Source organism: Amphibalanus amphitrite, unplaced genomic scaffold, assembly GCF_019059575.1.
Source record: "Amphibalanus amphitrite isolate SeventyFive unplaced genomic scaffold, NRLGWU_Aamphi_draft 000249F_arrow, whole genome shotgun sequence".
In the NCBI taxonomy this organism is placed as follows: Eukaryota; Metazoa; Arthropoda; class Thecostraca; order Balanomorpha; family Balanidae; genus Amphibalanus; species Amphibalanus amphitrite.
The window spans coordinates 38,933-44,939 of record NW_024881744.1 but is presented as its reverse complement, the minus strand read 5'-3'; the positions used below and the strand labels follow the sequence as shown (position 1 = coordinate 44,939).

The following is a 6,007-nucleotide window of genomic DNA, read 5'->3' as shown; positions in this document are numbered from 1 at the left end:
GCTCACAAAAGCACGTGAATCAGCCGCATTCCTGTGTGGCGCGCAATGCTGAAGAGATATGTCTGTCCGCGGGTATCTCGCAGGGCCTAAGACACGGTATATAGAGAACTAGGTAAAACCGGTTTGCCGCCACAACACTAAGGTATTTTGACCACTTTCTTCAGCTGACCTTTTAGAACCAAAAACGAAAAGTAGCCCATATATTTGGCTTATAATAATTACACACATATTAATTTAACCCGCGCCCTGCTGGGGGGGGGTGTTTGAACACCCCCCCTTGTGGTTTTTCGCGAATATCTCAAAAACGGCGGCGCGGAGCGCCGCCGTTTTTGGTACACCTTATCATACATCAATTCTACACATGTTGTGAAAATTTCAGACCAAGGTCATTCAAGGTCAGGTCACCAGGTCACTTGAAGTGACCTCACCTCATAAAAAGTGTCAATGTCTGTCATAGCTACACCGAGTGACCGATCGCTTTGAAACTTTCAGCGATTGCTAAGAGCAATAGCATGTACAAAATGTATATCTCAGAATTTTGATATCGATGACCTAAGGTCAGGTCAATTTTGCGACCTCCCCATTATAAGTCAATGGGAGAAAATTGAAATGCGCCTCTTTTGGACGAAAGACATTATAAACACTCCCAAACACTGAATTACAAGTGGTTTAGACACACTGAACATGAAAATGGTGTCCGTGACCCCTGTTTATGCCCTGAGGTCATCTTAGGTCACGAATGGTATCTAACAGTTTTTCGCAAATAACTTTTGATAGAGGCATGCTAGAGCGATGAAAACGCCTTAGATGTGTTCAGCTCGACGATACGGATCGACTGATATGCAACATGACCCTTTCCGGTCAGGTCATGACCTTGACCTAAGGTCAAATTTTCAAGTTGACCTTTCAAGGTCAAGTTATAGTTCATTCGATGCGTCTTGACGAGAGGAACACGATGCCGGTAAAAGTAAGCTCGTACAAGGCTTGCGTCAAAAGTTATTGCAGAAAAACTGTTTCCGAAAAAATCGGCTATTTTTGCAGTTTTTGCCCCCTGCAGGCAAAACCGTTGACGGTAGGTCAAATCTGAGAGAATTACTCAGAAAGGGCGTTAATAGGGCTATCGAATGCGCTTTTCCGCGGCGGCCTGTAGCTCTTTGGTTCCCGAGTTATGCGTTGGCTTCTTGGAAATTTTCGACATTCGACCTGGAAATCGGCGAAATTTTGCCTTCAATGACCTCTGGTGACCTGACCTTTGACCTGACCAAAAAATTGACCGAAGTGATTTCCTCATTATTTTTGACGCTCTTTCGAACGCCGCCTTCCGCGTATCGCTACGTGGCCCAGGAGCCGAGTTAGAAGGGGGGGTGTTCAAACACCCCCCCCCCCCAGCAGGGCGTGGAAATCCAGGACCCCCAGCAGGGCGCGGGTTAAAGAGCATTATCACAGAGGAAGTGACGAGTAAATCTGTGTGATAATAAAGAAAATAAAATCAAGCAATTTGCACCATTTTCCCCCAATAATTTATTTAACGTTACGGATGTTTATTGCATCTGAATTTCATTTTGTGTCTTCAAATAATAAAATTAATAGTAGATCTACACAAATATCCACAATAATAGCTTTATTCAATTTCTAGGGAAACCATGGCCTATGCCCACTTCTCATTCACGACGTAGTAATGTTTCAAAGCAATGGTTTGATTATTCATCATTCGCCGGTCCACAACCGCGCTATATTTAGACTTAAAAAAGATTTTTCTACAATATTAGCTATAAATTATCAAGGTTCATGCCCGACATTCAAAAATATTCAAAGAAACATAAATTAGAGCTGCAGTTCTATCAGGTCCCCGCAGCACACCTCACACGAGCTGTCTCAAAAACAAAAGGGAGTCGCGATCTATAAAAAATACGAAAAAATGCAGAATTGATCATTCTATAAGTTGGCCAATTCCTGATGCGAAGTCAAACTTGAAACGTACTCATTTTTGGTTCCAAACATGAAAGTTTGCATTTACCTGGTACTCAGCTTTGAACAAAATCGCACATCTTTTGGAAAGTTAAACGTAATTGTTGAAAAATTATACCTTTTCTGAAAGAGCAAACTTTTTTACGCTTAATGCATGTAACAAATCGGGTATCAATCTTCGAAAGATCATAAAATTTACGCCTGAAGTATGTCACTGTTTGCTTCGCGTTGGGTGACGCCTTCACATTGTCTGGATGATTACTCGAAAACAGGAGAGAGTCGCGATCTATTGAAAGATGAAAAATGCACAGAATTATCCATTTAATATACCTTGTAAATCTCAATACCAGGTCAAACTTGAAACGCACCCAATTTCGGCCCCAAAGACATCAGAACGATTTTACACGAGGTACATCAGTTCGTAATGGCGTATGCTGGTGTTCGATGTTTATGCTCATGATGCTTTTGCTTTTTATTTCAGCGTTTGAAGACGAAATTCGAGGCGTGATTGGCTCAGAACAGCGAAGCTCATTGCCAAGATTCAAATTATGAACAGTTTGACAAGCATTGTTTGTATTGTATTGTAGTGTATTGGTAGGGGTTTGAATTTGAGATTTCAGCAAATTTCAAATTAGAAGTGATGTAGGAGTTGTGTCATTGCAGTGCAATTATGAAATTCTTCCAAATGCCATGTTGGAGGGATTGGAAAGCCATATTGAAGTATCATTGGCGACATTGGCTAGCCAGTTCACATACCTACCAGAGTTGTTTGATATTTGATAAATATTTGGTTGGTAGGTACCTTTTCATTTGAATTAAAGCTGGAACTGGAACGTAACAGTGAAGAAAAGGATGCTGATTACTTGATGTATTGAAAATACCAACTGGGCCCTGTTCATGTTTCAACGTTCTGCTTCTGACACTGCGCACGCTGCAGCGTGCTGGGAGCTATAGCATACCAGCAGCGCGTTGGGTGTTCATGGAAACATTACAAACTCGGATGCCTCAATGCTGAAGCTTTGAGCCGAATTCGTCTTGAACGCTGCACCAGCGCTCTGCAGTGCACGCACCATCCAGACCGTGAAACAGGGCTCTGGTCGTAGATGTTGATTTCTTTGTAACTGGTAACGGAAGCATCAAGCATGATGAGCAGCACCATGAAGAGTGAGTTGCTGCCGCTGGTATTGAAATATAAGTAACTTTTTGTCTTTTAGCAGAGCTAGACATTAAATTTGGTATCCTTTTACAAACTTACTATTATGGATGTCAAGATGTTGCTAACAGTGGTGCTGGCACCACCAACACCAGTCTATCTCTTTATGCTGGTGTTTCATCCCTTTGCACTGCAGATGGTTGACAAAGCACAAAGCAAAGCAAGCACAAAGCATTCACTCAGTTCCTAATCTCGGTCTCCGCTGCTCTCACCTGTGTCAGCTGTCTTGTCTACCCCTGTACTCCTGAGTCCTTACTCCCTCTCTCTTTCGCTTTACCCAGGTTTTGTCAATGTTCTGCATGTACAGTTGCTGCTTTTTGGTGCGCCCAGGCTGTTCATCCAATTAATGCCTGAAGAGTTGCTGAAAGTGCCTCCCGCCAGACTTGCTGAATGGCTATTACCTGCATCTGCTATCTGGACTGAAGCTTCCCCAACTAGCTGACATGGGTCTCGGCAGCTGGGCTTAATAGGTCACAGGTCAAAGTTCATTCGGGGCAGGTTCATAAAATGTTAAGGACATGTGTAAAATTGATCAACTCGAGGGTACTGAAAGTTTCGTCGCAATCGGCCTCTTTTTTTACGAGAGCTATCGGCGAAAAACCGAGAAGGGGTCCGTTCGACCCCCCCCCCCCATACGGGTGAGGGTTAAGCTACATTCGGAAATTCAAACTACATCTAGCTAAGCACATCAGCCCATCATGGGCGTTTGACTAGTAAAATATAGACGTTTCAGCCTTATGTTACGTTGAATAAGCCTAATTTAATTATAGAAGGTCGTCATTATGTGCCTGCTGCGGCTTTTGTCGTCTTCATTGTGTGCTTTGTGGTTTTTTAGTTTTGATCATATCATCCTCCACCAGGCTTGTTTCTGACGGTGGTTCTGAAGACAGCGGGTCGATCCAGCTGTAGGACGTCATCTGGAGGTGGAAGAGTGTGATGGCCAGCCACGCGGCGCGCGTATCGACATTGACCAGAAACCATCACATCATCTCCAGGTCAGTAAACTAGGTCAGCGACGTCACGGCAATTCTGTGACCCGTCGCCGCGTCCTTAGGTGGGTGGCTCGGGGGAACTTTTTGTGTTGCCGGGATGGGATGTCTGCTAATGCAGGTGCCGTTGCAACGTGAAGTGTCGTGACGTATGATGGGTCTCAGGTTCGGGCTTCAATTTATCGAGTGAGAAATGTGTGTACATACAGGCTAATGTACTGTTATTCTAGCTGAGTGTGCGACAGGAAACATGATGAGCTATGAACCGTGGTCGCTGTGGCTCATAGTGGTATATGACGACCGTCGTGAGTCGTGACCTGTGACGGTCACCGTGACTGCTATGTGACGGTCGCCGCGGCTGGTATATGACGGCCGCCGTGACTTCTATAACGGCCTTCGTGACTGAAACGTGACGGTCGTCTTGACGTGCCGCGACTCGCTGCTTTACAGGTCACTGGTCGCGGGCGCTCGAGCTGACGGTGTCTTCCAACGGCTCCACGGTGACCAGCGCCGCCACCGCCGAGACCATCCGACTCCTGAAATGATAATGGCCGTACACGAACAAGAGGCTCTAAGCATCCAGGTGCAAGCAAGCGCCATGCTCAGAGGCGTCATCCGAAGAAGGTCGCACAGGGCACTTAAGGCTGAGCTCGGGTGTAGTGCGCGCTGACGGATAGGATGAAATGACGGCCATCATCTTTCAGTGCGGAGATCAAGATGGTCGGAGCCGACGTGGCTCCGTTGATGGTTGCTGGGGTTGATTGAGAGTGGAGGCGAGACACCCGGATCTGTGAAGGATACGTCGATACAGGTCTCGACGTCGTCTCGCAATTTGTGCTATGTAATATGACGGCTATGCCGTGGTCTCATTCACTCTCGATACGCTGATAAATCATAAATAGGACAGAGGCTGGAATAAAGATGATTATATTCCATATTTGGATGTATAATATAAGATATAATTATATTCATATAAGACTATATTATATTTGGATGTAAGGGGCAGGTTTTTGCCAGCGCGATATTAAAAATCGTGAGCGTGCTAGTTGTAATCACTCGCGCTCTTTTTGCTGAGCATCTGTGAGCGAGAAAATACTTTCTCTGGAACTTAGCAGTTCGCCGTGAAATATGTGTATCTTTGGAGTAAGTTGTCAGAGCAAGTGCATTTTTGGTGCATCCACTGCAGCTGCTGTTCTGGAACAGAAACATGTCGAAATCGGCTGTATGTACGCTGTGGCAATATCAAGCAGCCGTACCATGAATCAAAAGCGATATGTGAATTAAAGTGAATATATTTCACTATCTTTTTCCGTTTTATCATACAGATCACACAAATGCGTCAAATACTGATCACACCCGGTTCCAAACAAAAACGCTTGCGATCACTGAAAGTGAAAAGTAAATAAACAATAGATACCCAGGTGGCTGAGTGGCGCGATCCGAGGCTCTCTCTCACTGTTGTTACTGACGCACACAGGACAATACGGCCGAATCGGCCACGATGGAGAGCACGGAACGATGCTGGTGACTGGCGGACCAGCGAAAACAGGAAAGGAGATGGATAGCTCTAGCTCCCGTCTGCGCGCGGAAGGGCGCAGATTGACGCGGCTCACAGACTCCATTGGCTTATCAGGCTGTTGTCGGTTTTCTCCCTCCCCTCCCACAGGCGTAGCCAGGTAGCTAAGTTGTGCGCGGAAGCGAGCGGCCAGAGCGGCGCTAGGCGTCACCCTCTTGCGACCGGACAGCGCAGCTGGACGTGCCGCGGATGGTCCGCCGCCTCCGATCTCGGCACGCTCTGCAGAGTGCGGCCGGACGCTCCACGGAGTAAGAAAGCGTC

The 6,007-nt window shown here is 45.9% G+C and overlaps 1 long non-coding RNA gene across 1 annotated transcript; it reads left to right on the top strand.

Moving 5' to 3' along the window:
• Positions 1-2,282: 2,282 nt before the first annotated feature.
• Positions 2,283-5,108, top strand: LOC122386397. Its single transcript, XR_006257372.1, has 2 exons — positions 2,283-4,176; positions 4,621-5,108. It is a non-coding gene; the product is annotated as an uncharacterized LOC122386397 (long non-coding RNA).
• Positions 5,109-6,007: the final 899 nt, after the last annotated feature.